The 24752-nt window shown below is 45.1% G+C and overlaps 1 long non-coding RNA gene across 1 annotated transcript; it reads left to right on the forward strand.

The window, feature by feature from the left end:
* The first annotated feature begins 6 nt into the window (after positions 1–6).
* LOC121845090 lies at positions 7–24752 on the forward strand. The gene is made up of 3 exons (XR_006082347.1): positions 7–406; positions 23202–23359; positions 24232–24752. It is a non-coding gene; the product is annotated as an uncharacterized LOC121845090 (long non-coding RNA).

Raw genomic sequence — 24752 nt, forward strand, 5'->3', positions numbered from 1 at the left:
CACGGGTTGACCAGTACGAAAATGTATGCACTGTAAGTCTGTATGTTATATTAATTTGACAGTTCTTACATTTCTCCAGCCCCGTCCCTCAGCTATTTATTGAAACAGGGGCGGGGAAGCACTTTGTTATTGTTTCAGCTGCTGATTGCCGCCTAACGGAATTCTCGCAATTTCAGTACAAATCTTTACCATCTACACAACTGCATGGCCAAACGGATGGCTATTATCTCAAGTCTTTCCAACTGCAAAGACGTAGCTCTTCAGATGAAGATTTATCATGGGACCAATGTAATGGACACACTTTGGTGCCAAAACCTGCATTCCTCTACTGCGGTCACACTTCAAGAAGGACTTCAAAACGGACTTTACCGTAAAGAATTTGAATTCAAGAACAACAAATCACCAGGTATGCCATTGCCACTCATTGGCTGACCATTAGGCCCGGAGTGAATCATTTATATCTCTGAGCTACAGCATGTCTGACAATGAGGACGGGGGGGGGGTGAGGATGGCATAATACACGGTCCAAGCAGAACACAGAAGTTCTGACAAGTATTCAAAGACAAACAGTAGAACTACGGTTTCAAAAAAGTACGTGCAAACTTGTTCCATACGATTTATTTACCTCGTAAAAAAACATCAGAGGGTATTTATTATGAATAAACCATTGGTAAAGGGACATGACACTGGGCTACGTGAGGCTAGAATATAGGCTAATCAATAACAGCTCTTTGTTCCGAAAAAGACAAACCCCCAGGGCATTTCTGCTACCTTAAACAAAAGTTCAACATGCTCTGCACAGACCTGTAGTACTGAGTTCAGAGATCATTCCAGAAATGTTTCCCTCCTTCAACCCTGCAGATCTTTCCCAGTGAAATATGTCTAATACCGCTTGTGGCACACTATACAAGTATACTGTGAACCAGTTGAATCAGCTGTATACATTAACTGTATCCAGAGAAGGCCTGGACAGGAATGTACTCCACTTTCACGCTCGACGTCTCACGGGTGCCCCGTGAAGTCAAATGAAAGTGTGTCAGCGCTAGGGTGTCATCTACCACCACCCCTCCCTCTCTCGTCTTATTTGGTATGTGAGAGTCGTCTTAAGCAGCGCTAGAAATGACTTGGGAGAGACAGATTGGGACATGTCTGAAGGGGAGTGTCGAGGCTTCACTGTTCCCTAATGTTGAAACCTGCCTGCTGATGTGTGTGTCAGACATTACCTGCGCCAAACACGACGCCTGAATCAGATGACATAACCTTGGTCATGTGACATCAGCATCCTACTACAGTACGCACACGTCTTGTTCACAGCATACAATTTTTTAACCCACCTAACTTTTGAAATCCTTTTGGAGGGGTAAGGGTGGCGGTGGGAGGAGCGGGTCCCGATAGACGTCTTTCCTCTGAGGTGTAATTCTTCTTACGTGATCCGCCAAGCTAGTGACACGCGGCTTTTTAAAACAACACCGGGGTGACATCTGGAACAGGCAACCTTTATAAGGATTACGACATCAGGGTGTTCTCCTCCAGATAAACAAAAAAACAAGAGGTCGTAAATGGGTTGGTACATTGCAGGCGCTCCAAACAGACAGTGTTATAGGTATATTCCTCATCTCAATGTGGAAACCACAACTGAGCACCTGGGAGGCTTCTGTGTCATCTGACTGATGGAATACACTTAGCTTAGCTTAGCTTAGTTTAGCTCAATTGACATTTGAGTCGGTGGGCTATGGAATCAAAGTCAGCTCTGATATTGAACTGCATTGCTGTATTTGTATCAAGAAAAGCCCCTTTTTCTCTCATTCACCCTGGTTGAATGTTTGATGGTTGGCACTTGACATAGAACCGACAGTTTCTCTAGGCACTTTAGTGAGGGAACGATTGTGTGTTATACAGAAAACTATTACAGAGCAAATGTCTGCCAGAGATAGCTAATTGTCCAATCTTCTCCAATCAGGAATCCCTCTCTCCTTCTCTCCTTTCTCTCCTTTTCTCTTTTCTCTGGCATTGATGCCAGGTTGGCGGTTTCGAATGAAGACAAGTGAGTCACTCACTATACACTCTTTCGAAGCTCAGTAAGAAAGAGCCTATAATGACATGCTGCATGTATGAGACAGCCATAGAACCAAAACAAGGAAAAGCATGAGCCCAGTGCCGACTCCAAAGAGCCCTCTGTGAAATGTGTTGTGAAGCCCTACACAGCTGAGCCTTTGATGATTTTAATCGGCAGCAAAGCACTGTCAAATGAACTTTAAGGAAACCTTAGGAATCCCACAAGAAAGACCTGCACTGGTGGTGTGCTCTTCCCACTTCCCGTTGACTGCTGGAGATCCTTCATTGTCCTGCTGCTACTGTGTAACGTGATATTAGGTGAAATACTGTATATTCATGCACAAATAACCACAGGGGAGCTTTTAAACAGACAGCTGAATACAACTGTCAGCCACGCAGGGACCAAACTGCATTACAGTAGATGCACCATGCATTCATTAAACACTGTGGTTAATAGGAATACGGTGTCCATATTAGGACTGCCTTGTGAGAAAGATGAAAGGTGTGCAGCAGGTGACATGGATGGGTTGAGGGTCTTTCAGGGGATTGGGCCTTTATTGAGTGGCCAGCCATCCAGCCAGGACGGTGACAGAGGCCAGAGAGAGGCACACAGCGTGGAGCGGAGCGGCAGCGCCGAGCACATCAGTTAGACGGGCAATAAACGCAGGTCTTTAATCTGGCTAGACCAGCTGGCCGCGGCTGACAGCACCGAGGTTCTCATTACCTCCCTTTCATGTGGTCATGCATCTGCAAGTGGCGTGCCTCCACTACATTGCTCCCAAACAGGGGGACTTTCCAAGTAGAGGAGAGAGAGAGAGAGAGAGAGAGAGAGAGAGAGAGAGAGAGAGAGAGAGAGAGAGAGAGAGAGAGAGAAACATCCTAACTTTGGAGTAACAGTACACACTTTGCACAGTCCCTTTGTTTCTACACTTGAGCGTAAAATAGACAATTTAGCTAAGCAAGACTGTGCAGAATCAGAAGGCACCATTTTGAGATTTGAAGTGGTTTGCCGCCTTTCATTTACAACCTGTTCATGTCACAGCAGGGAGCTATCAACATAGTAAGAATGAGAAGTTCTTCAAGGTAATGTTTTTGGAGGTGGTGTCAACGTGAGGGTTTGTCATGTGTGCATCAGTAGGTTACACGGGGGTTGAGAGGGAGATACTGTGCTGCAGCTAAAAAATGTCTCCCGTACAAATGTGCCCCAGGTGATCGGTGGCCACAGGTGATCGGTCTGAGGAAAGCAGTTTACCTCACATGAGAGGAATGCAAGTGTTTACCTTACACATGCAAATAAGTTGTGCTCTGTATCAAAGTTCATGAGAGAACTTCAGATACCAACCACACCTTCAAGAGCTTTCTGATATGAGATAACACAATGAGGTGCGGTCGACACAGGACATTATCATTAGCCATGAAGTCTGGTCAACGGACATTAAATAGACAAGGAAATAAATAAATAAATAGTGAATACATTCACGGTGTATATTTGCAGCCAATTATTATTATAAAGGAAGGACGTACAGGTGTGGTCTTTCCTGCTCTACGACTCGTGCATGATGCATCATGCACGAGTATTGCTACTGTTTTTAATCTTTAGTCATTTCCAGAGGAACATGTAACGTCTCTCTATGATAATGATCTGTCTCTCCCAGACCCAGTCCCCACATTGATCCTTATCTGAGCTTCCATGACTAATGGGGAGGTTTCCCAATCACTTAACAGATCTAGGATCATAAATCAAAGTGATTATAAACGCTAGCCAGTCATAAGAGAACAATTTCATGAATTTGAAGCAGTAATTCAGTAATTCATTCGAATCCGATCATTAGACCTCTCACGGCAGGCTTCAGTCATACAAACGTTCTACTTAAATCTGAACTAGTTCTCTAGCAGATTAGTAAGAACGTCTCAAGAATGTCTCCCAGGTGGCGCAGTGGTCTAAGGCACTGCATCTCAGTGCAAGAGGTGTCACTAGAGTCCCTGTTTCAAATCCAGGCTGTATCACATCCTGCTGTGATTGGCGAGTCCCATAGTGCAATGTAGATTGCAAAATAGTTGGGAAGAGATTTTTGATGTAATGATTCCATGGAACATGATTTATGAGCTGGTACACAAAATGACTATCAGGTTTGAAGGTAAGACCCAGATGCAGACTATGTTGGAGAAACAGGGCAGGAAAACGACAGGTCAAGGCAGGCAGGGGTCGATAACCACAGTACTGGGGGAAAGGTACAGGACAGCAGGCAGAGTGGTCAGGCAGGCGAGCTCAGAGACAGGACAGAGAATGGTTAAAACCAGGAGAGTGAGAAGAAGAGAGACTGGGGAAAAGCAGGAGCTGAGACAAAATATGCTTGTTGACTTGACAAGACAAATGGGTAATAGACAAAGGGCTGTGAGACATGGGTTTAACTCTGGACACACGAAAGGTGGGATGTATACGAAGAGTAGAAGACAGCAGAGGGGCTAATCATTTTGCCGATAAACCGGGGGGAGAGTTTGCGGGATTCCACCCGGAGGGACAGATCTCAGGTGGATAGCCATACCGTCTGTCCGAGACAATACCGGGGATCCTCTTGTCGTTAATACCTGGAGGTGGCCTTGAGGGGGGTAGAATCCGGAGGACAGGCTGGCCGACGACCCTATGAGGACACAGAACGCCTTCCAAAACCAAGATGAGAACTGATGGCCCCGGTCAGAGACCATGTCAACCGGTAGTCCATGGATCCAGAAGACTTGCTGCACCATGAGCTGGGCCGTCTCCTTGGCAGAGGGTAGTTTGGGGAGAGGAATGAAATGGGTGGCTTTGGAAAACTGATCCACCACAATCAGGATGGCAGTGTTGCCATCAGATTGGGGAAGACCCGTGACAAAGTCCAGGGAGATGTGGGACCAGGGACGCTGAGAGACAGGCAGAAGTTGGAGGAGATCAGCCGGAGCTTGTCGAGGAGTCTTGTTTTGTGCGCACACCATGCAAGCGGCAACAAATGCGGAGACGTCATAGCGGCCACCAAAAGCATCCTCACACAAAAGCCAGTGTTGTGACGTTGTATTGGTTAATGTGTCAACTCTTGCTCATCGAATGATTGCAAGTTTTTATTTACGTGATTAACTGAATCAAGCAATTATTAACTCATTAACCTGGGGCACCATGGGAAAACTGTTTTTATTGAGTTTCTATTTCCCAAATTAACTCAAAGAATATCAGAATATCGATTTTACAACAGCCGCTAATTAACCAGTTTCCTCTATCAGTCTCATAATCTGAACGTCGTATAGCCCTTGCATCTGCACAGACCCGGGTCCCACTAATGAATTCGTACCACACCAATCTTAATTGAATAGTTATTTACTAAAAAGCTAAAATTATGATAAAAGATACACATAGACAAAACACATTATAGGCTATTGATTAGAACTTAGTATAACGGGCCAACACACTATGGCGCGTGTTACCCACAATGGGAATTTCAAAAGAGAGAGAAAAAAAAGAGTACACAAGAGAAATATACATTTGGGTGAATTTGTCAGCTATGCTATTCTAACCCTAGCCTTGCCTCAAACTGCCGCTCTTATGGGTCAGAATATATAATGATGTAATTATGTGGGGGGTGATCTCCGGGGATTCTCTGCGTGGACCATTCCGTTGTTCGATGACGCACTTCTCCTGCGCACCTCGTGTCCGTGTCCCTTTTGGCTTAGGAGTCTGTTACCTCACCCCTTTCTCTGGAAGAGGTCTTCTGAGGACAGACAGCTCTGTAGCTCAGAAGCCACAGCATAGGAATGAAACCCTTTAGATATCACAATTTGATGGGAGATGGAGGCTAGGTGGTTCGACTTCAATTCACCCGCTTAGACACAGCTACTCATCCGTAGCTTGGGTAGAAAAGGATTTCTTTGTCCTCAAACTTGCGTGGCGTTCGGGGTTGGTTGACTTTTTCAGACCCTGCTGCAGCTGGGGTCACGTAGTCCTGTTGTAAATTCTATACTCACAGGTTTTATACCCTTGGGTCAGAAGTGGGCGTGCCCGCCTTTTGGGCAATTCTCTGGGCGTACCAAGTAAATGAGGCAAGGCTAGATTTTCTCAAATCCCATTTTAGACAACTATCTTAATATTTCATCTTCCCCAAAACATTCTCTTTGATTTGGATATTTTCCATACAACGTACAATGTGTAAACATCACACATATATTAGGAAAACCCTTCACATTACAATGTTTTCGTAATAACATCACCTTTAATAACAGAACAAAAATGACATACATTTTCATAGTCCACCTATCGTCATGACCACCATTGTGGCTAACGGAAACTGTTATTTTTTGTTCCAAAGTCCCTTTATTTCATGTTTATTGTTCTGAGGCTGATTCTCCATAGTGACAGGACAAAGGAATTTGTCTGTGGCCTGAGATTTACAAGGGGCGTGGGGCCATAAAACTCCCCCACGTCTTCAGACCCACAGATCTCTCCTGCTCTGTTGGGGTTGAGAGATAATCTTGTAGGGTTGTGGTCTCCTGTAACTTGACACCAGGGTCCAGTGGGAGCCCAGGTGGCACGCCAGTCTGAAGGAGTGGGCCACTCCAGGACCGCGAACCCCCGGGGTTCGGCTGAGAATGCTGTGCCTCCCGGACCTGTTTCCCTATAGTTTCCCTATACCCCAGCTGAGTGCCGTCGCCAGGCACAAGGTGGGAAGGATGGTCGCATGCTCCAGGGTAATCTGGCTTGACATTCTAGGATCCCGGCCGATATGAGAGGGAGAAATTGAACCGTGTGCACAGCAGGGCCCATCTAGCTTGCCTGGATTCGAGGTGCGGAGATACTCCAGATTTTTGAGGTTGGTCAATATGTTGAATGAGTGTTCCGCCCCATTCCAGCCAGTGCCTCCATTCCTCCAAAGCCATTGTCTCTGCGAGAAGCTCACAATTTCCTCATCATAGTTTTTTTCCGTGGCATTGAGGCGATGGGAGAAGGGGCAGGGATGTAGCTTCAGGTCCAGGGCAGAACGCTGGGACAGGACCTCCCCCACTCCTACATCCGAGGCATCGACCTCCATCATGAACTGACAGGAAGGGTCAGGATGAACCATGATGGGAGCAGTGGTGAGGCGGTATTTGAGGTCCCAGGAACGCCCGGTCAGCAGCAGGGGACTACGTGAAATTGAACCTTGGGAGAGGAGAGTTTGATTTATTTTTATTTCACCTTTATTTAACCAGGTAAGCTAGTTGAGAACAAGTTCTCAAAACATACAGTCAATAATACAGTAGAAAAAAAGTAAAAAGTCTATATACAGTGAGTGCAAATAAGGTCAAATAAGGGAGTTAAGGCAATAAATAGGCCATGGTGGCGAAGTAATTACAATATGGCAATTAAACACTGTAATGGTAGATGTGCAAAAGATGGATGTGCAAGTAGAGATACTGTGGTGCAAAAGGAGCAAAATAAATAAATACAGTATGCGAATGAGGTAGATAGATGGGCTGTATACAGATGGGCTATGAACAGGTGCAGTGATCTGTGAGCTGCTCTGTTTGCTGGTTCTTAAAGCTAGTGAGGGAGATGGGAATCTCCAGCTTCAGTGATTTTTGCAGTTCGTTCCAGTTAGTGGCAGCAGAGAACTGGAAGGAAAGGCGACCAAAGGAGGAATTGGCGTTGGGGGTGACCAGTGAGATATACCTGCTGGAGCATGTGCTACGAGTGGGTGCTGCTATGGTGACCAGCGAGCTGATATAGGGTGGGGCTTTACCTAGCAGAGACTTGTAGATAACCTGCAGCCAGTGGGTTTGGCGACGAGTATGAAGCGAGGGCCAGCCAACGAGAGCGTACAGGTCGCAGTGGTGGGTAGTATATGGGGCTTTGGTGACAAAGCGGATGGCACTGTGATAGACTACATCCAGTTTGCTGAGTAGAGTGTTGAGGCTATTTTATAGATGACATCGCCAAAGTCAAGGATCGGTAGGATGGTCCGTTTAATGAGTGTATGTTTGGCAGCATGAGTGAAGGAAGCTTTGTTGTGCAATAGGAAGCCGATTTCTAGATTTCATTTTTGATTGGAGATGCTTAATGTGAGTCTGGAAGGAGAGTTTACAGTCTAGCCAGACACCTAGGTATTTGTAGTTATCCACGTATTCTAAGTCAGAGCCGTCCAGAGTAGTGATGCAGGATGGGCGGACAGGTGCGGGCAATGATCGGTTGAATAGCATGCATTTAGTTTTATTTGCGTTTAAGGGTAGTTGGAGGCCATGGAAGAGGAGAGTTGTATGGCATTGAAGCTCGTCTGGAGGTTAGTTATCACAGTGTCCAAAGAAGGGCCAGAAGTATACAGAATGGTGTCGTCTGCGTAGAGGTGGATTAGAGAATCACCAGCAGCAAGAGCAACATCATTGATGTATGCAGAGAAGAGAGTCGGCCCGAGAATTGAACCCTGTGGCACCCCCATAGAGGCTGCCAGAGGTCCGGAAAACAGGCCCTCCGATTTGACACACTGAGCTCTATCAGAGAAGTAGTTGGTGAACCAGGCGAGGCAATCATTTGAGAAACCAAGGCTGTTGAGTCTGCCAATAAGAATGTGGTGATTGACAGAGTCGAAAGCCTTGGCCAGGTCGATGAATACAGCTGCACAGTAATGTCTCGATGGTGATTATGATATCGTTAAGGACCTTGAGCGTGGCTGAGGTGCACCCATGACCAGCTCTGAAACCAGATTGCATAGTGGAGAAGGTACGATGTGATTCGAAATGGTCAGTAATCTGTTTGTTAACTTGGCTTTTGAAGACGTTAGAGATGCAGGGTAGGATAGATATAAGTCTGTAGCAGTTTGGGTCTAGAGTGTCTCCCCCTTTGAAGAGGGGGATGACCGCGGCAGCTTTCCAATCTTTGAGAATCTCAGACGATACGAAAGAGAGGTTGAACAGGCTAGTAATAGGGGTTGCAACAATTTCGGCAGATAATTTAAGAAAGAGAGGGTCCAGATTGCTGTCGAAACCGAGGCTAGTGCTGACAGGGGGAAGCCAGAGTGCTGTAACCCCGGATGAAGCTGCAATAGAAGTTGGCGAACCCCAGGAAACGTTGCAGCTGCAACCTGGACGAAGGCTGGAGAAAATCCACCCCCGCTCTCACCTTCCCGGTATCCATCTGGACACTTCCAGCGGAGATGATGTACCCCAGAAAGGGGATGGTGGAGCGATGGAACTCACACTTCCCTGCCTTAACAAACAGCTGGTTCTCCAGGAGGCACTAAAGAACCTGTCGGACGTGAAGCACATGTTCTTGGGGGGAGCGGGAGAAGACGATGATGTCATCAATGTAGATGAAGATGAAGCGGTTCAACACATCACGGAGAACATCCTTTACCAGACCCTGGAACACAGCAGGGGTGTTGGTGAGGCCAAATGGCATGACCAAATACTTGTAGTGGCCGCTGGCCGTATTGAAGGCAGTCTTCCACTGATCCCCATCCCATATCCACACCAGGTGGTAGGCATTCCGTAGATCCAGCTTGGAAAACACGGTGGCCTCCTGGAGCAGCTCGAAGGTCGAGGAGATGAGTGGTAGAGGGTAGCGGTTCTTCACCGTCTTCACCGAGTCCCCAGTAGTCGATGCATGGAGGCAGGGTCTTATCCTTCTTTTCCACAAAGAAGAACCCTGCGTTGGCGGGAGAGGACTAGGACATATAAATCCTGCAGCTAGCCTTGGTCTCCGGTTTCAACAGCGAGTACTGTCGTCCCTGGGGCGGAACGGTGCTAGGGAGAAGGTCAATCCCACAGTCATATGGTCGGTGCGACGGAAGTGAAGTGGCCCAGGACTTGTCGAACACCTCCAGAAGGTCCTGGTACTCCTGAAGGTCTGGGGACCTTCCGAGCCCCCAGGAAGAAGTCCCGGGCTCCCCAGGAAGAAGTCCCAGGGCAGGTTGCACTGAATTCAGACACTGGGCATGGCAGAACAGATTCCAGCCCATGATGGCACCAGTAGACCAGTTGATGAGGGCATTGTGTCGCTGGAGATAGGAGAATCCTAATACCACGGGTATCTAAGGAGACTTGATGAAAAATAATTGAATAGTCTTGCTGTAATTCCCCTGACACCCGTAGGTTGATGGGAGTGGTAATATGAGTGACTCGGGCCCAGAGTTAATGAGGACCCGGAGAGATTTAGACTGGTTTCCCCACACCAGAATGGCATGAAAAGGGGTGCGTGCAAGGGAAGCAGGAAAGTTCTCCAAATGGCCCACGCTCCTACCAGTGAGCCTGATCTTTTTAAAGGACAAGAGGACCCAAAATTATACAGACAACTCTTCATGTTGATCCTGTACTGCCGTTCCGCTGAAGATAGCCCAGCTCTACCTAGAGCTTCGGTGACTCTCAGCGATAGGCTCAGGTAGCAGTGAATTAGTCATCTTTGGTGACTCTCAGGGAAAGGCCGGGAAGCCTCGGGTTATCTCGGCAACGGGGTCGTTGTGGACTTCTGGAATGACTCGGTGGAATCTCTGGACATGCGAGCGAAGTCGAATTTCCTCTCCCTCATTCCCTCATCCCCGTAGTCACCCATCGATTCGAATGGTCAAATCGATGAGGGAATCGAGATCTTTAGGTAACTCCTGAGCAGCAAGCTCGTCCTTGACCTCCTCCGAGACGCCATGCAGGAACATATTGAACAGTGCTTCCTGGTTCCAAGCACTCTCCGCTGCCAACGTGTGGAAATCCACCGCATAGTCGGCCACACTGCAGGAGTCCTGCCGAAGCTAGATTAGCTTCTGGGCAGCTTCTCTCCCGGAGAACGGGGTGTAAAAACTTCTTCACCTCTCTCACGAACAACTCCAGACTAACGCATATGGCCGGCTGTTGTTCCCATACAGCAGTAGCACAGGTGAGAGCCCTCCTGGACATCACCGTGATGAGATAGGCTATGTTGGAGCGATCCGAGGGGAAGGAGGAGGGCTGAAGCTCAAAAATGAGGGCACACTGAGCTATAAATGCCCGACAGGTGCTCAGCTCTCCATTGAAGGGTTCCTGGGGGGGGGGTAGACGGGGCTCCCGAGAAGGTGGAGTGGCCGATGAGACGGCACTGCTAGTAGCTGGGTTACTGAGGGGCTGTGGGGTTACCACCGTGGTAGGCTGCCTTCCAGAAAACCCTCGGAATTGCTCCAGCAAACTGTCATGGCGTTCAGCCAACATTTGGACCCCCTCCATAAGGCCATGAAGCAGTTCCTCGTGCCTTCCGATGGTAGCTCCTTGGGAGGAGATGGCATCGCACAGCTGGCCGGGTCTGCTGGGTCAGTCATGGCCAGTTCGTCAGGTTTATAGGTAAGACCCAGATGCAGACTGTGTCGGAGTAACAATGTTTATTACAGCAACAGGGCAGGCAAATGACAGGTCAAGGCAGGCAGGGGTCGATAACCAGAGTAGTGGGGTACAGGACAGCAGGCAGGCTCGAGTCGGGTCAGGCAAATGTCGGTAATCCAGTGGTGGGGCAAAGGTACAGGACTGCAAGCAGGCTAATACCCTGACTACATCACTCGCGTCGGGTGCGCGAGCGTTGCAAAATAAATGTAGAAATCTATGTTATTCAATTATTGCACCAAAGCTGCTTGCGCGCGTCAACAAGCGTCTGCGTTGCCAAGGGCTAAAATAGAAGTCCTTTCTATTTCTGACGAGGATCGCGCTGCAAGTCCTGCCTCTCCCATCTCCTTATTGGTTTATAGAAGCAGGTACCCACGTGCCATCTCCTCATTGGTTATACCCACGTGGGTGATTGAAAGATGACGAACTGTGTTGCCGGTTGTCGTGGTAATACTATGAAAGTTTAGATGCCAATCACCATATAAGTTCAAATATGAAAAAGCCTGGAAGGAGGAGAGATGACTAGAAACGATTCGGTTGACAGTTGTATGTGTGGATTAATTGTCAGAGTAGAGGACCTTGTGCATTTCAGGTAAAATAACAACTCAATGTTTATATCCCAGGACAAATTAGCTAGCAACAGCAAGCTAGCTAAATAGGACAAATTAGCTAGCAAGTGCAAGCTAACTAGCTAAATTGCCATAAATGTTTCATGCTTTTCGACCTGTCCCCAAATTAATGTCATTTGTTCAGCGTTTGTTTTGATATTTTAACCTGCGTGTCATGATCACGTTTGGTGTAGGGGGACAAAATAAATGTATGCACGATGGCACACGATGGCGCACGCGAGCAGACGGTTTGGGTTCCATGTAAGGGTCAGGGGCAGGCAAAGTGGTCAGGCAAAGTGGTCAGGCAGGCAAACTCAGAGACAGGACAGGCAAGGGTCAAAACCAGGAGGGCGAGAAAAAGAGAGACTGGGGAAAAGCAGGAGCTGAGACAAAAAATGCTGCTTCACTTGTTAAACAAGACAAACTGGCAACAGACAAACAGGAGACAAAGGGCAGTGAAACATGGGTTTAACTCTGGACACCTGAAACACGCAAACAGAGAACACAGGTATAAATACACAGGGGATAATGGGGAAGATGGGCGACACCTGGAGGGGGGTGGAGACAATCACAAAGACAGGTGAAACAGATCAGGGTGTGACAATGACGCTGGATTACAGTTTTTCAATTTAAATTATTATGTAAAATTCTTGCAACCAATAGAATGTTAAATGAGGGATACAACCTTCCCAGCTCTGCAGATTTTGCTGCGAAGAGACTGAATCATTAGATCATTTGTTTTGGTACTATGTAGCTTGTTTTTTGTCGTAGATACAGGAATGGCTGAAGAATTGCAACATTTATATGGAGCTAACACTGTAAATAACACTGCTGGGCGATTTGAAAAGTTATACTGTAGTCAATCGCTCAATAATATAATAATACTTTTAGCAAATATGTTTATCTTTGATTTACAATGTGTAGAAACTATGAGAATAGAAATGTTCAGAACGTTTGTGAAATAACACAGCACATTTGAAAAATATATGGCAAATAGAAATCAAAACTGGATGGTGTTCCGAGATAGATGGGAGGGGTTGAGGGAAGCTGGATGGGACTAAAAACAAACAAAATATGAGTATTGTAAAATATACTGTGTCTGTAAAATGTATATAGTTATGTATAAGCTGGAAGTAGAAGCGTAAGTGTTGTCCATTAGTTTACTCCAATTAAGGGAGGGGTGGTAGGGTTAGTGGAAAATAATAAAGGAAAATATATATTTTTTAAATATCTATATATTTTATAGATATACAGTATATTTACAAAATATATATGAGGATTGAAAATTATGCAATGTTAAAGCTAAAACCTAAAAAATAAGAATAAATCATGAAATATATTACATAATATTATCATAGTAGACAAAGTAATTGTCCAGATTAACTCTTTACATCATATTATTTTGGCAATACACACATACTTTAATGGTCCAATGATAACCCATTAACTAATGTATGCTGTCCTCATCCATTTCAAAGAATTGCCTCATTTGCAGATGTACAGTCTCATCAATAGTGGCAACCACAGCAGGCCGTGAGCCCTTAGTTCTGCCTGGCTGCATGCACATCTGGCCCTGAGGTCATGGATCTCCTATTTGATAACATGAGGATGATGGATGCAATGGGCTCATATGACTCAAGTGGTTTCTCCCAGAGTTCAGATGCTGTCAGGTTTGAGGCCAGCAGGGCTATGTAAAGAAGATAGGCTTTAATATACATCACTGTTAGATGTTCTCCAGTGGCAGACAGGTCATTGGGAAAAAGCAACGGTCAACACACTTGTCCACTTCTTTGATTTGTTGAAAAATATAGCTATTTTTATTCATTTAACCCTTTTCTTACCAGGAAGTACCATTGAGGCCAGAATACCTCTTTTTTACATTTTCTTTTTCTTTTTTACATTTTCAGGGTAGTGTAGGGTAATGAAACGTTAGCCTGGTCCCAGATCTGTTTGTGCTATCATGCCAAACATGTGCCTAGAAGTTGAAATGATAGCGCAAATAAATCTGGGACCAGGCTAATGGAATGTCAGCCGAATAATGGTTTGTTGGGTGAATAATGTTTCTGTTTCCTTGGTGTTCACGTAGCTATTAAAACCAATGAGGAGTGATGTCCCTGTAGTTCTACATTCCAATGGGCTTTCGTGATGCTTACAATTTAATTTAAAATGCATAAGAGACCTCTGCATCTGGTGATAAAGCTGGGTGTGACACAGTGTGTGGATTTATAAACCAGCATTCTTGTTCATTAATGCATAAAGACACTGTTCTGTTTCTCAGAACACAGGAACACATGCTCAGTGTGCGTTGTGTTTGTCCTGAAAAGAAGAGCAAATAAAATGTGATCAGTCATTATATCTGCGGATATTCCGTTTGTTCTTATTTGACCCATAATCTGTGTCCAGGAAATGGACCCCTGGGTGGTTTATTCCCTTCAAAAAGATCTGAATAAGTCTGAATTCACCATTCCTGGTGAATAAGCAAACCATTAGACTACAGCAGTCATAATGGTTTCAATGTCATGGTCTGTAATGGTCTTTCATTATAAAAGTCCAAAACACACACTGTATAGGGTTTTGCCATGCTATTTTACTGACTCTACTGACTCTGAAAAACACCAGAATAAAGATGCCCAGGGTCCCTGCTCATCTGCATGAACGTGCCTTAGGCAAATTGCAAGGAAGCATGAGGACTGCAGATGTGGCCAGGGCAATAAATTGCAATGTCTGTACTGTGAGACGCCTAAGACAGCTCTACAGGGAGACAGGACGGACAGCTGATCGTCCTCACAGTGGCAGACCACGTGTAACAACACCTGCACAGGATTGGTACATCCGAACATCACACCTACACGACAGGTACAGGATGGCAACGACAACTGCCCGAGTTACACCAGGAATGCACAATCCCTCCATCAGTGCTCAGACTGTCCGCAATGGACTGAGAGAGGCCGGACTAAGGGCTTGTAGGCCTGTTGTAAGGCAGGTACTCACCAGACATCACCGGCAACAACGTCGCCTATGGGCACAGACCCACTGTCGCTGGACCAGACAGGCCTGGCAAAAAGTGCTCTTCACTGATGAGTCCCGGTTTTGTCTCACCAGGGGTGATGGTCGAATTCGCGTTTATCGTCGAAGGAATGAGCATTACCACGAGTCCTGTACTCTGGAGGGGGATCGATTTGGAGGTGGAGGGTCCATCATAGTATGGGGCGGTGTGTCACAGCATCATCGGACTGAGCTTGTTGCCATTGCAGGCAATCTCAACGCTGTGCGTTACAGGGAAGACATCCTCCTCCCTCATGTGTTACCCTTCCTGCAGGCTCATTCTGACACGACCCTCCAGCATGACAATGCCACCAGCCATACTGCTTGTTCTGTGCGTAATTTCCTGCAAGACAGGAATGTTAATGTTCTGCCATGGCCAGCGAAGAGCCCGGATTTCAATCCCATTGAGCACGTCTAGGACCTGTTGGATCGGAAGGTGGGGGCTAGGGCCATTCCCCCCAGAAATGTCAGAGAACTTGCAGGTGCCTTGGTGGAAGAGTGGGGTAACATCTCACAGCAAGAACTGGCAAATCTGGTGCAGTCCATGAGGAGGAGATGCAATGCAGCTCTTAATGCAGCTGGTGGCCACACCAGATATTGACTAACTTTTGACTTTGACCCCCCCATTTGTACAGGGACACATTATTCCATTTCTGTTAGTCACATGTCTGTGGAACTTGTTCAGTTTATGTATCAGTTGTTGAATCTTGTTATGTTCATACAAATATTTACACATGTTAAGTTTGCTGAAAATAAACGCAGTTGACAGTGAGAGGATGCTTATTTTTTGCTGAGTTTGTTAAAACCTACCATAACCAGAAACTGTGGATAGATGGCAGCATTCGCGCAAAACTAAAAGCTCGAACCACCGTATTTAACCATGGCAAAGCAACTGGGAATATGGCTGAATACAAACTGCGTAGTTATTCACTCCTTAAAGCAATCAAACAGGCAAAACGTCAGTATAGAGACGAAGCAGAGTCGCAATTCAACGGCTCAGACACAAAATATATGTGGCAGGATCTACAGACAATCATGGGCTACAAAGGGAAAACCAGCCACATTGTGGACACCGATGTCTTGCTTCTGGATAAGCTAAACACTTTCTCGGCTCACCTTGAGGATAACACAGTGCCACTGACGCGGCCCGCTACAAACGACTGTGGGCTCTCCTTCTCCATGGCGTCGTGAGTAAGACATTTAAGCGAGTTAATCACCACAAGGCTGCCAGCCCAGTCGACATCCCTAGCCGCGTCCTCAGAGCATGCGCCGACCAGCTGGATGAAGTGTTTACAGACATATTCAATCTCTCCCTATCCCAGTCTGCTGTCCCTACTTTCTTCAAGATTTCCACCATTGTTCCTGTACCCAAGAAAGCAAAGGTAACTGAATTAAATGACAATCGCCCCATAGCACTCACTTCTGTCTTCATGAAGTGCTTTGAGAGGCTAGTTAAGGATCATTTCAGCTCTACCTTACCTGACACCCTAGACCCCCTTCAATTTGCTTACCGCACCAATAGATCCACAGACGATGCAATCTCAACCACACTGCACACTGCCCTAACCCATCTGGACAAGAGGAATACCTATGTGAGAATGCTGTTCATCGACTACAGCTCGGCATTCAACGCCATAGTACCCTCCAAGCTCGTCATCAAGCTCGAGACCCTGGGTCTCGACCCCGCCCTGTGCAACTGGGTACTGGACTTCCTGATGGGCCGCCCCCAGGTGGTGAGGGTAGGCAACAACATCTCCTCCCCGCTGATCCTCGACACTGGGGCCCCACAAGGGTGCGTTCTGAGCCCTCTCCTGTACTCCCTGTTCACCCACGACTGCGTGGCCACGCACGCCTCCAACTCAATCATCAAGTTTGCGGACAACAGTGGTAGGCTTGATTACCAACAACGACGAGACGGCCTACAGGGAGGAGGTGAGGGCCCTCGGAGTGTGGTGTCAGGAAAATAACCTCACACTCAACGTCAACAAAACTAAGGAGATGATTGTGGACTTCAGGAAACAGCAGAGGGAACACCCCCTTATCCACATCGATGGAACAGTAGTGGAGAGGGTAGCAAGTTTTAAGTTCCTCGGCATACACATCACAGACAAACTGAATTGGTCCACTCACACAGACAGCATCGTGAAGAAGGCGCAGCAGCGCCTCTTCAACCTCAGGAGGCTGAAGAAATTCGGCTTGTCACCAAAAGCACTCACAAACTTCTACAGATGCACAATCGAGAGCATCCTGGCGGGCTGTATCACCGCCTGGTACGGCAACTGCTCCGCCCTCAACCGTAAGGCTCTCCAGAGGGTAGTGAGGTCTGCACAACGCATCACCGGGGGCAAACTACCTGCCCTCCAGGACACCTACAGCACCCGATGTCACAGGAAGGCCAAAAAGATAATCAAGGACAACAACAACCCGAGCCACTGCCTGTTCACCCCAATATCATCCAGAAGGCGAGATCAGTACAGGTGCATCAAAGCTGGGACCGAGAGAAAAACAGCATCTATCTCAAGGCCATCAGACTGTTAAACAGCCACCACTAACATTGAGTGGCTGCTGCCAACACACTGACACTGACACTGACTCAACTCCAGCCACTTTAATAATGGGAATTGATGGGAAATGATGTAAATATATCACTAGCCACTTTAAACAATGCTACCTTATATAATGTTACTTACCCTACATTATTCATCTCATATGCATACGTATATACTGTACTCTATATCATCGACTGCATCCTTATGTAATACATGTATCACTAGCCACTTTAACTATGCCACTTTGTTTACATACTCATCTCATATGTATATACTGTACTCGATACCATCTACTGTATCTTGCCTATGCTGCTCTGTACCATCACTCATTCATATATCCTTATGTACATATTCCTTATCCCCTTACACTGTGTATAAGACAGTAGTTTTGGAATTGTTAGTTAGATTACTTGTTGGTTATTACTGCACTGTCGGAACTAGAAGCACAAGAATTTTGCTACACTCGCATTAACATCTGCTAACCATGTGTATGTGACAAATAAAATTTGATTTGATTTGATTTGATTTTTTTGAATGTGGGTGTGTTCGGCCCTCTTTTCCTGTAGTCCATGATCATCTCCTTTGTCTTGCTCACGTTGAGGGAGAGGTTGTTGTCCTGGCATCACTCTACCAGGTCTCTGACCTCCTCCCTATAGGCTGTCTCATCGTTGTCGGTGATCAGGCCTACCACCATCGTGTCGTCAGCAAACTTAATGATGGATATGGTATAAGATATCCGTAATGATATAATGCAACCTTTTTTGTGTCAAAACCATCTGCAGAGTTGAAAATGTGATGTAAACCCATTGAACTTGTATTTGTTTATTCAGTACATGGCAATTTAACAGCAAAAGTTATTTTATGCTCACCACATAATCATGCACAACCTTTTATCCGCAACAAGTCAATTGAATGGAAACAAGTCAATTGAATGGAATCTCTGGTGGGGATATGTTTGTATGCTGATTTCAGAATATTCACATGAAGATCTTTCGCCAATTGGATTGAAACCTAGCTACTGACTAATTTCTCCGAACAGGGTAAAAGAATATACACAAATAACTCAAACAAAATACATGACATAGTATGGAGAAGCAATACTCCAAGCCAAAGTTCCATATTACTCGTCAAACATAGAGAACTTATACTGTATACTGGTTGTTGGGGTGTGGTGGGTCCGTGGGTGGCTTTTGACATTTTTTGGGTATTCCTAATCTTACTCATTGGTATGAAATAGTTTGGTCCAAATCGGATGTTGGGTACTATTTTAAATGAATATTATCTGAATTCTATACATTTAAATTGCCAATTTGGGTGCAACCAATTAGCTTAATTTCTCAGAGATCAAATTATATTTCAACAAAATAATGTTTCAGGAATGCTAATTGTATCTGTTACTACTATCTGTTACAGAAACGATTTCAGAACAATCTAAGATGGTGGGTGTCGAAATCCTCTTTCTTGACCCTGTACCCATGTTTGTCCAAATAGTTGTCATAGAAAAGAGGCAGTGGCTTTCTTCAGAATAACCTTAAGTTTCATTAGACATCCCAGTACACATGATCTCAACATCAAAACCAGGCCATCCTGGAACCGCTGGATGGCAGGTTTGACATTGTAGTTTGAGACTGAGGCTGTCCCAATATGGAAAGTGTGACTAATAACTTTTTATTTGACTGATCATTTTGGATGTTTTTTTTATTTGGATGTCGTCAAAACATTAGAAGAGATAGGATGTTTAAATCCCTGGGTGTATTTGGACTGACTTTCTGATCAGGCATCTGCAGGCCACATTGATGGAATCAGACCACACAACTAGTCAAACCTCTGTCACACAGGGCTTAATTTGTTTCCATCCGTCATGACGTCCCATCCAATCTGCATATCTAGATTAAAGAGTGCCATGACATGGGTAAACTGTAAACTTAGACAATTACTGGTTGAGCCCCTCTCGCAGGTAAGATGTCAAACACCTCACAGGGGAGTCCGTTTGTTTGCATGCAGTTAGGCCTTTGATTTCGGGCTAAGTTATGACCACAAGCTTAAGTGTAATAGCTGTGACTTTGACCTGTCCTCTGTGAGGGATGAGACAGCTTGAAGCCAAATAACAGGGTGATGTTAATCGCAGGGCCCGAGAATGAACGGTTGTCACTTACGAAGGATAAAGATGTTTAATGAGTCGCTAAAGGCAGGATATAAGATCCTGTAAGGGGGGAAATGACAGAGACCTACTTAAAGTATTTTGTGATGAGGTAATGACTACTTAACTCAATTCCCAGGTGTAACTTGAAACCTCAAGACATACTGGACTCAGAAGACCTGCAATGCGGTTCAAATTAAAACAAGTTGTCTGCCGTAAAAAAAAATATATGTATATTTAAAAGTCATCATCACTTTTGGATTTGGGACAATTCTCTTGAGGATAAATTGCAGGCATTTTTGTGACAACTAGTTCAGGTCTAGTTTTCCAAGGGAATTAAAAAAACTAAAGAAAGCTGGCAAATAGAACGGTATTAGCAGTAAACGTGCAAATAGTGCATTTGTCTGCTGTTGTGATTACTCCCAAGGTTTGTATTCTCATGGATTCCTCTCACAGTTCCAGTAATATCGACAAGTGATCTCTTTCCTGCGCGGTTTTTAACGGACTTACCAAACATAGTTAAAAGTGGATGACTACTTGTCCAATTAAAACATTATGGGAAGGAGTGAGTCACAGGGGTCAGAGGTCAAAGTAGGTCCAACTTACTTGTCACGACTTGTGTGGCTTCAGTGATTGGTTTGAGTGAGTCTAAGGGGGGTGGGGGGGTATTTCAGTCATTATCGTCAGGGTATTTACCGTCCCCATACTTACAGACAGAAGTAGACTAATGACACAATTGTATCCAGATGATAATCCAGACCTTTATAGTCACCCGCCACAGACTGCCACACTGCACACACTCTGGTGCCCTGACACTCTGGTGCCAATTTACGAGCAGGGCATGTAAACCTGACAGACCAGCTGGGACCACATCACTGAGATATGAATCACAAAACACAGACTTTCATCTTAAGCTCTGTGCTCCGCCAGTGGTGGCTGAATCAGGGAGCAGTTGAAACATGACTTGTTCTGGCCATTGTACTGTGTGCCCCGCCACCATTTTATCCTTAAATCACAACATTACAACATCCTCAGTCTGGCTTTGTTACTTTTCAAAATGGATATGATCAAATAGGGAAAACATTTAGCAAGAAAACGTTTCTCAGAGAAAATATTAAATGGTCCTCCTTGGTACTTTTCTGGACATGCTTTCTTTGTGCAGATCCAGATAGCAATGAGGTGACAAATCTATGCATATTTTGAAATTGTCAAATGTCGTTTTGTTTATGGTGAAATAATGGAGTCGGATAAGATAAAGAAAGATATGTAGTAAACATATAACTGCACTATTCACACATAAGAGATACACATGCTATACGGTATGTACAACATAAACATAAGTCACAAAAATGATATTTTCATTGATCTTTTACTGCTATCAATGCGACATGTCTTTGCTCCTGGAGAGCTGGCAGCTATAGAGACAACCAGACACCAGAGAACTCACAAAGTACCTATTAACATCCTGTTGCAATAATTAAGTAATTTACTACTGTAAAGGTCAAAAGCGTTCATCATTCCTCATAATGGCATTCTTCTGAACTTCTATTCACATTGGACAGTGACACATCATTTTTCCTAGTGGTTTCCTCAATAAAAATGCAAAAAGCATTCATTTCATTTTTTAAAAATGTTACATTTATCTAGTTAGGCAAGTTAGTTAAGAACAAATTCATATTTACAATGATAGCCTAGGGACAGTGGGTTAACTGTCTTGTTCAGGGGCAGAACGACAGATTTGAACCTTGTCAGCTCGGGGATTCGATCTAGCAACCTTTTGGTTACTAGCCCAACGCGCTAACCACTAGGTTACCTGCCGCGTCTCTTTGTTTAAAAGAGAGATTTTAAAAAATCCTTCCTTTTTTATAAAACCGCAACATTACCTTTTTTTATTTGGGTAAACCTAAATGTATTTCCTTTTTTTTAACCGTTTGTGGACATTGACTGAACACCAAAAATTGGTCCTGGGTGTAATAGGTGCGTGCTGGTGGCAGGGAAGTCGGGCGCAGGAGAGTGAACTTGGTATAAATGGAGCAGTTTAATAAACGCTAACAAAACTCTGAACCAAAATATACACCAATAATATAAAAAGGTAGAAAACCCGTCGCACACCAGCGACATGACTTGCACTAACATACAACCGATGTAACATACAAACAATCGCTGACAAGGACATGAGGGGAAAAAGAGGGTTAAATACACAACATGTAATTGATGGGATTGAAACCAGGTGTGATGGAAGACAAGACAAAACCAATGGAAAATTAAAAAATACAGTGCCATTTGCCTGGTCCAAAGTTGCGCACTATGTAGAGAACCTGTACAACCTGTGTTGTTTCAACACCCCCAGACTCTCCATGATAAATCCTCAATCATATATTTTCACTCGTTTAAAATTTGGAACATGCCAGAAACGTAATGCCTTTCAATTACACATAATAATCCCAATATTTCAGAGAGTGACAGACTGCATTAGATGGTCGATCTAGCACAGTATTATTGAATTCAAACTGCTTTCCCATGCTTCACTGTAAATTGTTTGTGAATTTTCCCACCAGCGCACACCTCAATCATATCCACACGATTCTGAAAAGGAGTTTTTTCGACAAATCCGATGTGACTGTCCTGCTTGGTTCCATATGGCGGGCCTGTCTCTGTGTATTTAATGGTCATTGCTGCTAGGGAGGGATCTGTTGGATTCCTATCTGGTGTGTGACTGGGAACTGTGGGTTAACTGGCGGGGCCGGCCGATGATGTGGTTCCCCTGTGCTACTTCACACATGGCGATGGCCGATGCCCATCAGGATGACTCCGTGGGAATGTCAGGGCCCAGTCCACCGCCATCAGTGAACGCTCTGCTGTGGTCACACACACAGATGATTACACTTCCCCAAGTTCGCAGATGGGCAGAGCACCTTGCCACGGCCTATGAGCCCTTCTTTGAGGTAGCGGCCGATATATCAAAGCGTGATTGTATCTTCTTTTCAAAGTTGTACCCCCAAGAAAATAAGAACTTCATGTTTTGTCTTGTATTGTCTCTGTTCCCATGTTGTGCGCCCTCAAATTGCACCCTATTCCCTATATGGTTCCCTAAAGAGGGCTTATAGAGCTCTAGTCAAGAAGAAGTGCACTAGCGTGCTATTTAGGGTGCTATTTGGGAGGCATCCAGGGCCTGTCCTGGTTTCTCACTGTCATAAAATGTAATAGGGCCATTACATTTTCCAGTGTAAATGTTTTCTGTTTTGTTTTGTTTCTCTAAACCTCTTTAACTCCATCCACCATTGCTTTTTTGGTCGTTATTTTACTAATTGGACCCATTAAGATCACAGCAACCGATCCTCTGCAGCTTGCCTTCATTTGGGTGTTGGGGTATTCATTGTTATGAACTCTACTAAAACAATGTTTATTTTCTTTATGTCACGCACATAGTCTACTCTCTAACCCCAACCTAACCTTTGACCCTTTCAGATAATAAGACCTGAGTAGTGAGGACTCCATCTTAGGACTCCAGTCACCTTTCCCCAATGCTATCCGCATATCAGCCTGTATCACCTAATCTTTTCTGTCGGATGTGAGATTTTCCTAACGGCAATGGCAGGACTTCTTCCCATCTTTAAAACAACTTTGTAAGTACTATGGTAAGGCCTATCATATATCTGTTTCACAACACAGCTCTCGGTAAAAATGTGACTGTGACACATGTCGAGGTACTCGAGTGGTTCTCGAGAGGTTCTTGAGCGGATCCCGTTGGTAGAGCAGCTGAGGAGGCGAACCAGAGGATCTGAACTGTCTGATTGAAGAGAACGTTCAGTGTTTCCAGGGAATCTGACTCAGGGATCAAACAACCTATGGACTCCAGCCACCAGTGACGGGCTGCTGGACCCTGCTCCAACGGGAACACCCTCTCTGTGGCTTCCTTTACAAATATTAAAGACCTATACTTTCGTTTGGAGATTTCTGCTCTTTATTTGTGGTTGCATAAATAAAAACTGCCATGCACTCATTCATTTGTGCATTTAATATTGAGTGAAATCCAAAAATACACAAGAAAACATGCACATGTTCAGTTCACCATCTGCAAAAATACTTCCAATAGCTGCCGCTCAGATTTTTCTTCTTCTTATAACAGTCAAAATATGAGGAGGAGCATTCTTGTGTAGAGGGAATTCAACATGGATGTTGATAACATTGTATACTCTCTCTCTCTCTCCCCCCCTCTCTCTCTCTCCCTCTCCCTCTCTCTCTCTCTCTCTCTCCCCTCTCTCTCTCTCCCCCCCTCTCTCTCTCTCCCCTCTCTCTCCCCCTCTCTCTCTCTCTCCCCCTCTCTCTGTCTCCCTCTCTCTCTCTCTCTCTCTCTCTCTCCCCCCCTCTCTCTGTCTCCCTCTCTCTCTCTCTCTGTCCCTCCCCTCCCTCCCCCTCTCTCTCTCTCTCTCTCTCTCTCTCTCTCCCCCTCTCTCTCTCTCTCCCCCCTACCCTCTCTCTGTCTCCCTCTCTCCAGCTGACAGGTTGGGGATTAGCAGGACTGCCTTCAAAGCCAAGTCTATGTGTGAGCAGATTTACTCAGAACACAGGGAATAATTAAGCCAAGGCCCTGCTTTACGCTGCAACCAACTAGAACCGAAACACTTTTTACCTGCAGAAGGACTAGATTGAAGACACCACAATGTTACTCGAAGCATTTGATTGTTACAGCTTCTCATGCTCCCTTTGTTGTGTCGTTTTTTTTAACCTCTGAATCACTAATGTACATTAGATCAAGTAGACTAGAGCAGTGGTTCCCAAACTTTTTATAGTCCCGTACCCCTTCAAACATTCAACCTTCAGCTGCGTACCCCCTCTAGCACCATGTTCAATGCACTCTCAAATGTTGTTTTTTGACATTATTGTAAGCCTGCCACACACACACTACACAATACATTTATTAAACATAAGAATGAGTGTGAATTTTTGTCACAACCCTGCTCGTGGGAAGGGACAAAGAGCTCTTATGGGACCAGGGAACAAATAATAATATAATAA

Source organism: Oncorhynchus tshawytscha, linkage group LG03, assembly GCF_018296145.1.
Source record: "Oncorhynchus tshawytscha isolate Ot180627B linkage group LG03, Otsh_v2.0, whole genome shotgun sequence".
NCBI lineage: Eukaryota > Metazoa > Chordata > Actinopteri > Salmoniformes > Salmonidae > Oncorhynchus > Oncorhynchus tshawytscha.